A 10,776-nucleotide genomic window follows, 5' to 3' on the forward strand; every position below is an offset into this window, starting at 1 on the left:
AAGAGGTTAATTTCCAATATATAGAGAGTGTTCATAAAACTCAACAAAAGGAAGACAAAAAACCTAATTAAAAAATGGGCAGAGGAGCTGAATAGACACCACTCCAAACAGGACATACAAATGGCTAAGAGGCATATGAAGAAATGTTCAACACCACTAATCATCAGAGAGATGCAAATTAAAACAACAATGAGGTATCACCTCACACCTGTCAGAACGGCCACCATCAACAAATCATCAAACAACAAGTGTTGGCAAGGGTGTGGAGAAAAGGGGACTCTAGTACACTGCTGGTGGGAATGCAGAATGGTGCAGCCACTATGGAAAACAATATGGTGTTACCTCAAAAAATTAAAAATTAAACTTTCATTTGACCCAGTGATCTCACTTCTAGGAATACACCCTAAGAAGCCTGAAACACTAATCAGAAAGAATATATATACCCCCATGTTTGTAGCAGCACTATTTACAATAGCTAAGATCTGGAAACAGCCCAAATGTCCATCAGTAGACAAATAGATAAAAAAAGCTGTGGTACATATACACAATGGAGTACTATTCAGCTATAAGAAAGAAAGATCTCTTATCCTTTGAGACGACATGGAGGGACCTGGAAAGTGTCATCCTAAGCGAAACAAGCCAAACAGAGAAAGACAAGTATCATATGATCTCCCTTATTTGTGGAATATAATGAACATAACAGTCTGAGGAATGGGGTAGTCCCAGAGACATGGAAGTGGGGTACAGACTGTCAATCCCTAAGAGAGAGGGTGGTGGGGGAGAGATTAACCACAAATTTATATGCATGTATGCATGAACAATGAACATGGACAACAAAGCTGGGGACAGGGCGGTGAGGGTGGGGGAGGGGAAATCAGTGGGGGGGAACATCTGTAACAAAAGTTAATTAACTAATTAATTAATTAAAATTTTAAAAAGTCACCACAGAAAAGGTAACTACAAACCTTACTGTCAGGGAGAGAAAGGGAGGTGATATTCACCTTGGATTTTGAAGGTATTTAGAATTTTATGAGGAAACTGGCACGTCATATTTTGGACTGATCAAATAATATAGAAAAACACACCAAAACCCGAACTACTTTTCTGAAATTAAAGTCTTCTAACTGATAACTAAATTACCTCCGGTATCTCAGAGTAACATCTTTCCAATTAAGCTTGTTCCCAGGTTTTGCTCTTTACCTTTGTACTTGTTCTGTTTGTTTTGGCCAGAGGTGTAATACTGTCACGTTAGCCTTAATAGAGAACAGGTAGAAAATTATTTCAGATAAAATCAGAAAATAGTAAACAGAAGTATCTGTTCTACAGAAGTATCATTTTGTCAGAATGATCTTGACAAAAGCCATGAGTACACGGACATGAACTCAGAGTTACAGACTTTGTGCCTGGGCTTGTCAGCAAACAAACTTCTACTGCTAGTATTGTGTTCAAGGGTGGCCAAACAGTGTCCAAAAACAGTGAATGAAATCATCAAAAAATTGGTCCTTTTCAATATTTCTGTCACACCCCTCAATTATATTTTATTAATTAATTTTTAAAGTATATATTTCAAGAACAATTAGGTATAATGAACTATTGGTAAATTATTTTGTATAATCAAACAATATTTTAATTTAGGACAAATATTTGAAATTATAGGAAGAAAATAAATAGGGAAGGAAGGAAGAAACATTTCAGAGACAGGCTGAATGAAATTTTAAAACTGTGGTAGCATTTTTGAGAGGAAAATGACAGCTTTGACTAGAGATGGCAAGAAATTCATGGCAATGAGAAGCATTTAGAAGGTAAATTCAGGAAGGCTAGATTATGAATTGGAGGGCTATGAAAAAAGAAAAAAAGCCAGCAATGACATTCATGCTTCTTTTTTTTTTAATCCTCACCCTAGGACATTTTTGCATTTATCCTCAGAGCAGGAGGGAGAGAGAAAGAAACATCGATGTGAAAGAGACACCTCGACTGGTTGCCACCCACACAACCGCAACAGGGGCCGGGGACAAACTGCCACCAAGGTACCTGCCCCCAGCGGGAACCGAACCTGGGACTCTCTGGTTCACAGGTGGACACTCTAACCGCTGAGCCAGCCAGGGCTAACGCTTATTTTACACCTGGATGCATGGAGTACTGTAGTCTGAGGGACTCACCAGAGAGAAAGCAGGTTTAGAAGCCAAAAGGTAGGAGAAAGAAGAATAGTTGTATGATGATCAGTTCTGTTTTGAACATTTTGGTGTATATGTAAATCATTCAAGTGAAAAGATGAATTAGGCATTGGGTATTTGTTATTAAACCTCAGAAAAGGAATGTGAACTTCAAGCAAAGATTTTGTGGTCATTAGCACATACTTGATTTCATAAAAAGTAATGAGCTCTAAGGGCCCGGAGGAACATCAGTGGATGAAGAAACCCAAGAAAAACACTAAAAAGTAGTCAGATGGAGGATGGCAACCAAAAGACAAGGGTTTCGAAGCAACCAACAGCAAGGAGTGATACAAAGAGAGAGTAATAAATACTTCCTGATATTAATTAAAGAGCATTCAGCCCAGCTGATGTGGCTCAGCGGTTGAGCACTCACCCATGTGCCAGGAGGTTGCCAGTTGGATTCCCAGTCAGGGCACATGCCGAGGTTGTGGGCTAACTCCCTAGTGGGGAGCATGTAGGAAGTGGCCAATCGATGTTCTCTCTCATCAATGTTTCTCTCTCTCTCTCTTTCTCTCTTTAAAATCAATAAAGAAAACAATTTTTCTTTTAAAAAAGAGCACTCACCAAGAGGTACTAAGGAGGCCCTTCATTAACATAGCAGGAACAGGCTAACTGAATAGAAGCCAAACTGCCATAGATTACGTAGTCAATAAGATCCCAGTGATGATGCATTAGAAAACCTATTAATGTAATAACACATTAACAGATTAAAGGAAAAACACTAGGGGAAAAGAAGTTTGATACAATTCTACATCTATTCATAGTAAATGTTCTTACCAAACTTAGAATAGAATGAAATATTCTTTTTTCCTGATGAAAAGTTGTCTACAAAAACCTAGAGCAAATATTATACCTACCTATGATACATTGATATTATTCCCCTTCAGTTTGGGAAAAATAAGCCATAAACATCATAGGATGTCTATTTTTGGATGTTTTCACCAATACAGTAAGGCAAGAAAACAACATAGAAAAATATAAGATTGTAAAGTGCAAAACAAAACTGTCATTATACACATAGATTCTGATTGAGATTGCATAGAATATTCAAAAGTATTCTTAAATACATTAAAATATCATTTAGTAAAATTTCTATACACAAAATAAATGTGCAAATATCTGTTCTATTTTAACAACTAAAATAAAATATTCTTTTAAAAGATGAAATTAATGTAACTTCAACAAGTATTAAGCATATAAGAAAAAATCACATACAGAGAAAGTATGCAAAACATTTGTAGAAAATATTAAAAAGTCTGAAATAGCCTTAACATTTTTTAGTTGTATGACTAAAGTTATATGACTAGTTATTTTATTTGCTTATAATTAATACATACTAAATATAATCAAACCTAGATTTTTAAAAAATTTAAACCAAAATAAAATCAAATTTTCCCATTTTAGGCATGTTATCCAAAGACATTAAATTCTCTGACTGAGTTTTTTTAATATAATAAATGTCCCTACTTGGTATCTAAATCATGGATTTGTCTCAAGTCTAAAAGCAACCACTTCTAATATAATATTGGCCATCCTATTTCCATGAATACCAGCCCTGTGCCTTGTATCTAGTCCAGTCACTTGATATTTTTTCTTTTTGCCATAGCTATCAGTTCCAATTTTTCATGTGAGGCAACAGATGACAAGGTAATCCTTTATTATGCTAATATGCAAATACAGACTGACATTCTATCACTTTTTTTGCATTTTCTTTGCCTAACAAATTTGTGTCTGTATTTTTATCTATGAGGAATAATCAAAGTTAGAATTTGCAGATTGTAAATTTTAGAAGTCAACCTCAATGCATGTTCACCCAAGTATGTGAAAAAAATTTTGATCAGAAGATAAAAAGATTATTTGCTTTTGTGCACATATTTACTTAAGAACATGTGTAAGAATATTTATAGCAGTGTTCATACTTTAAAACAAGGTCAGTAAAAAAATTCAATTAAATGAAATGTAGATAAATCTCACACACACACAGACAAAAGTTTGCATATCCCTTTTTTGTTGTTGTTAATCCTCACTCGAGGATATTTTTCCATTGATGTTTAGATAGAGTGGGAAGGAGAAAGGAGAAAGAGAGAGAAAAACATCGATGTATCTGGGTGCATCCCGCACGACCCCGATGGGCCAGGGATTGAACCTGCAATGTAGGTATGTGCCCTTGACTGAGAATCAAACCCAAGACATTTCGATCCACAGGCCAATGCTTTAACCACTGAGTAACCAGTGAGGGATATACATCTACTTATTTTTTAAATATATTTTTATTGACTTTTTAGAAAGAGAGGAAAGGAGAAAGAGATAGAAACATTAATGTGAGAGACACACCTTGATCAGCTGCCTCCTGCATGCCCCCCACTAGGGTTCAAGCCCCCAACCCAGGCATGTGCCCTGATCAGGAATCGAACTGGGACCTCTCAGTCCATGGGATGACTCTCAATCCATTGAGCCACACTGACCAGGTATATCTACTTTCTTTCTTTTTTTTATCCTGATCCGAGGACATCTTTCCACTTTTTGTTCAGATAGAGTGGGAGGGAGAGAGAGAAAGAGAGAGAGAGAAACATCAGTGTGAAAGGGATACATCAAGTGGCTGCCACCCGCATGACCAACCAGGGCCAGAGACAAACTACAACCGAGGTACATGCCCCTAGCAGGAACCGAACCCAGGTCTCTCTGGACCACAGGCCGACACTCTAACTGCTGAGCCAAACCGGCCAGGGCTATCTACTTTTTATAAAGAGGCAAAGCTAACTATGGTATTAGAAATCAGGATAGTGGTTACCTTTGAGAAGACGAGTGGTGACATTGATGAGAAGGGACATCATTTTGGGGTCCTGGCCTAGTTCTGTTTCTCTTCTGTAAACCAGCTATAATAACACTACTTTGACGGTCTGTTCTGATGATTAAATGAGATCATGTATAAAAATGCCTAGCACCATTCCTTGTACATACTGAGTGCTCAAAAGCAGGTCCAAATCTTGTTTTAAAGAGCCCTTGTTCTGAATGAATTTTCCAAATAACTGCTGATAAAGTTGTTTTTAATCTTTTATACCCAGAGTATAATTTTATATTCTTTATTCATTCTTGTAAAGAAATTTTTCAAAATTCTATTTATGGTTGTCAAAATTGGTAAGGATGACAAAAATAATCAAGAAGACATTTGCCTATAAAACTGGAATCTTCTTCTATAGTACTTTGGTTCGCTGGTTTGCATAGAAAATAATTGGATTTAAATAACAGGTAGAAGTTGGCTCAATTTCTTTTATCAACTAAAATTAACCATGTGCAGGTTGTATGACTCAGCCAGAAAAACAAATGCTAGATTTATTAAATATGGCTCCATGAGCCAGCAGTAATTAGACCTCCTCCCTTATGCCATAGAAAAAGGGACTAGAAAAAGTTGGTTTGGTTTCTATAAACAGAAGCAAATGGAACTGGGGAGAGCCCTGTTCACTGAATGTAGTTAACAGTTAATGTCAAAACAATTGCCTTAAAATAAAACTCTGACATTTACCCCTACCATTATGCTTCTTTCAGAGATAGAAAGGCTGTGGATCCAAAACACTTCATACATGGTTCTCATGGAGCCATATAAAATTATGTCACTTTTAAACTGTGTCTATGCCTAGGGTGACCCTCAGATCTGGGAGTCAGGCCAACAGTGGAACCTGGATGATTGAGCCATTGGTGCCAATTTTTTCTTGTCTATTTGACCCACACACCCAATATATGGGATTTTTTTCAATGTGTATGGTGTTAAGAATGCACAATGTGAATGTGTTGGCATTATCTAAGACTGTAAATCTCTGCAGTTACTGTATGGGATTTCAACACATATCCACGCCTGCCCCCTGATGTGAGGCATGGATGTGGAGTTTGTTGTTGTTATGTTGATGTTTGTTTTTCCTTTTCTTCCTTTGATTTAACTATCTAAGCCTGTGGTCCTCAAGGAGATAAAGCTTCACCTCTAAAGTCAGGCTTTTTCTTCATTTTCTATTCTTCAAGAATCTGATGCACACTGTAGTTCACAACTGGAATCATGGATATGTTTGTCTTGAAAAATTATGCATCAATTCCTAATTTACAAGTTAGTAAATGAGATGTTACCATTTCGAGCATCACCACACATGCAAAGATTAATCTTTTAACTATAGTTGGGTTTTTTTAAATCACAAAATATCAACTACAATGGTGAAAGGAATTGAAAAGTTCTGTGGAAAATATACCTCGATTCAATAACACAATTGTAATGGGTGGAAGGAGAGTCTGACTTGAAGCATTGGTCTCAACTAGAAGAAAATCACTGTAATTAAGAAATCATGATGACAGACTGTACACATGTTATTCAGCAGCTGCTTAATTCAAAATCTGACCATGAATCATATAACTATCTCTGTAGAGACCAAATGCAGTGACAGGACTTGGTGACTGGTTGCATGACTATAACAATTTATGCTCCCACCATCAATGACTGAAAATACCAGGGCCCTATATCCTCGCTAATCTTATTCATGTTTAATTTTTCATTGATCATTAATGATCATTTGAAAATTTTCAAATATGTCTTGATCACATATATGAGTATTTGTGAACTTCATTTGTCCATTTTAAATATGACCATTCTTCATATTTATTTGTGAGTCCTTTTTATATATGAAGAATATGTAAGCTTTGTCTCTTATATGATTTAATATTTTTCTAGAAAGTTTACATTTTATTGAGTTTTTGGAGTTATATGCCAGATAGAAGTATTTAACAGGGTCTATTCTAATGCTTCTACTCCAAAAAGAGAAGCCCTCTTGTTACAATTTATTTTCTCTGAGTCCTTCCTAGCTCTCAGATTTTGTTGAAAACATTTGAAATTTAGTTCCATACTACTACTAATTGTTCTTTACATTATGACTCATTTATTTGCTGATGCATTTAATTAAAATTCAAAATCACATAAAATCTTAAGGTTTAAATAACTGGAATCAGGAACAAGATTGCAGAATACAAAACTAGGAAGGTTGCTGCAGTGTACTGCTCTGACTGAGTCTGCATATTGAGCAGCTGGCATTAAACTGAGAACTTCCAGGACCAGAAATTAATATACAAGACAGAGAAAGACAAATACTGCACAGTATCACTTACTTGTGAAATCTAAAAAAAGTTTTAAAATTTAAAAACTCTAAAGTCATAGAAATAGAGTAGAAAAGTGGTTGCCAGGGGCTGGGGAAATAAGAAGAGGTTGGTAAAAGGGTATAAACTTTCAGCTATAAAATGAATAAGGTCTGAGAATCTAATGTAAAATATGGCAATTATCATTGATAACACTGCATTGTATAACTGGAACTTGCTAAGAGAGTAGAACTTAAGTGCTGTCACTAAAAATAATAATAATAACTATGTGAGGTGATGTTTGTATAAATTAACCAGATGGGGTGGATCCTTTCAGAATGTATATGTATAGCAAATCACCACAATGTATATTTTGAATATCTTACAATTTTATATGGCAATTATACCTCAAAAATGCTGAAAATTTTTTTCAATACATATGCAATAGCCTGGCCGAACTGGCTTAGTTGGTTGAATGTTTTCCTGTGCATCGAAAGTTGCCAGTTTGATTCCTGGTCAGGCCACATACCTGGGTTGTAGGTTTGATCCCTGGTTGGGGCACTTACAGAAGGCAAACAATCCATGTTTTTCTCTCATATCGATGTTTTCTCTCTCTCAACATGTCCTCGGGTGAGGAGACTCTCTCTCTATATATATATATGTAAAACGTGCAATAGCTTATAATTGCAATGTATATTAATAGATTGTGGGTCAGGAGTGCCACCTATTGGCAATATTTTTATAGTGCAGGAATAGCTTTTAGGGACAGGAATTAATTCGAAGGTTCAATCTGTGAAACTAAGTGAATGACAAGATCATCTATTTCAAGTATTAAGAAGTCATAATTAAATTTCTAGTTTAAAATTATAACTTCCAAGCAACTCCTGATATCGTTTTTCTCAACCTTCAGCAAATTTGTTCATAAAGTCAAAAGAAAATCACAAAATACAAACACACTAAACAACAATAGCTGAAACCAACTGAATAAAACTGGAACTCTTATTGATTATAAGAACAATTCATTGGTTTAATAATGCCATATAGTGTATACTCAGATCTCTGCTCATTAAATAGAAGACATTTGGGGAAAGGAAGAATACATTTTTTTAAATTCAGACATTTATTAAACAACTATTTACTGAGCGCCTGTTAAGTGTCAGGAACTTTTCTAGATGCTGGAGGCAGCACAGTGCACAAGATGAGGTCCCTGATCTTGTAGAGTTCCTGTCTTATGTGGGGCATACATAAAATAACTAAAGAAATAAGTTAAGCCTGGCTGGTGTGGTTTAGTGGATTGAGTCTCATCCCATGGACCAAGAAACATTCATTGCTGGTAGGTTTGCCAATTGATATAATACCCATAAGGGTAGGTAGTTTAGTAATAACAAAACTACATATGTATTTACCTTTTGATCCAGCATTTCTTCTTCCAGGAATTTACCCTAAAGATGCACTTCCAACAAGAGAATAAATATGAACAAAGTTAGTAGTTATAGCATTGCTTGTATTCATAAATGTTGGAAGCAACTTAAATGGTCACTGGTGTACCCTCGCAACAAAGTATTAGGCATCTGTGAAGAGGAGGAGGACAATCGCTGTGAACTGATATGAAATGATCTCCAGGATATATTGTTAAAGAGGAAATGTGTACCTGCCACCAACTTTGTACAAGGAAGAGGAAAAGAACATATTCATATATCGGCTTATTTTTGCAAATAGAAGTAGGACAGCTAAACCAAAAAGATCAGTTACGCAGAGGGGTGAGTGGGAATGGGGGTGAAGACATTGGAAGCTGGCAGAATATAATTTTTTTATAATTTTGACTTTGGGTATTATGTTAGTGTTTTATATGCTTAAAAATTAATAGAAACAAGGACTGAAAAATAATATAAAATAGAAATTTTAAGCAAATCTAATTATATTTCAAAACACATAATTATATATTTAAATAGCATAACCAAACTAAAAGAACTCACCTTGCAAGATAGCACTTTGGCTCTATGCCCTCAATCTAAACACAAAAACAAATTGTAAACAAGTATTAAATGTTGGTGTTATTTCCCCCCCAGCGAAATGCAGTTGCAATTCTCAAACCACTTTCTGGTATTCTAAGATTGTGTAAATATATTGAGCATAATGGGAGCCAGATGTCTTAGCCTTGAAGAAGGGAGTTGTCATTTTAGAAAAGACTGGCATGTGGTCTTCAACTGGAATTGTAAGTGTCTGTATTAATATGTAATTAATGTGTTAATATAACATTAATATCCTCATTTTTTTAAAAGGAAAAACCAAGGCACAAAGAGGTTAAGTAATATGCCCAAGATCATTGTGATAGTGTGATTTATAATAATAAATATATATTTGGTTTTGAGCACAGAGTTCCCAAACCCCTTGAAATTTCCTAACTGGTGAGGGTGATCAAGGTAAGGTATCTTTTGTTATGTTAATGAGGTTGCTTTGGGACCCTACCAAGGAGGGGGGCAGGATTGGTTGCTAAGGAAATCAATCATGTGGTCAGAGGATTAGGATTTTCAGTTCCAACCCTCTGACCTTTGTTGGGGGAGCCACCTGCAGGTTGAATTGATCATCAATGGCCAACAAGTTAACAAATCATGCCTATGTAATGAAGTCTCCTTAAAAAAAAACAAAAGGAGAGGATTCAAAGAGCTTCTAAACTGGGGGATCAAAACACTTCCATGTGCCACCATGCCGAGCCTCACAAAGACAGAAACTCCTTTTGGGACCTCACGCTATGTATTTCTTCATCTGGCTGGTTATTCGTATCCTTTAATATCCTTTGTAATGAACCAATAATCTAGTGAGTAAACTGGTATCCTGAGTTCTGTGAGCCACTCTAGTAATTACTTGAATCCAAGGAGGGGGTTGTGGGAGCCTCTGATTTGTACCCAAATCTGTAAGAACCACAGGTAACCACCTGGACTTCCAGTTGCCATTGTATCCACACAGAAACTTTATTTGTTTGACAAGACATTTGCTCCTTTCCTTCCTTTTGATTCAGACTGGCTTCAGCCAGCACCCTGACTCACCTGCCTCCTCCTCCCTTGCTGGACCGCTCCCTTAATCATTAAGCCCTCAGGACAATGAGCTTCTGGTTGGCATCAAATAATCTTGGGAACAACACCTCGGGTCTGTTGAGCACAGAGACAGAGTTTCAATCAAACTAAAGATAACATCTAAGCCTCAGTTGTGTTTCAGCTCCAGGCCCGGAAAATCGGAGAAACCAGATGAAGCCGAGCCATGGCTGACATCAGCACCAGATATACTGATCAACGACTCCCTACTCTGGCACCAAGCAATCGGTAGACACCATGACCCTAACTCCCATAGTCACCATGATTAATGATGTTTTTCCCTATATGACCCACTACCAGGAAGCCATCCGGGAGCCAAATCTTTCAGCATTAGCTCACCTGTGTCTCCAGGTGTGGGCCAC

This window comes from Molossus molossus, unplaced genomic scaffold, assembly GCF_014108415.1.
Source record: "Molossus molossus isolate mMolMol1 unplaced genomic scaffold, mMolMol1.p scaffold_m16_p_10, whole genome shotgun sequence".
In the NCBI taxonomy this organism is placed as follows: Eukaryota; Metazoa; Chordata; class Mammalia; order Chiroptera; family Molossidae; genus Molossus; species Molossus molossus.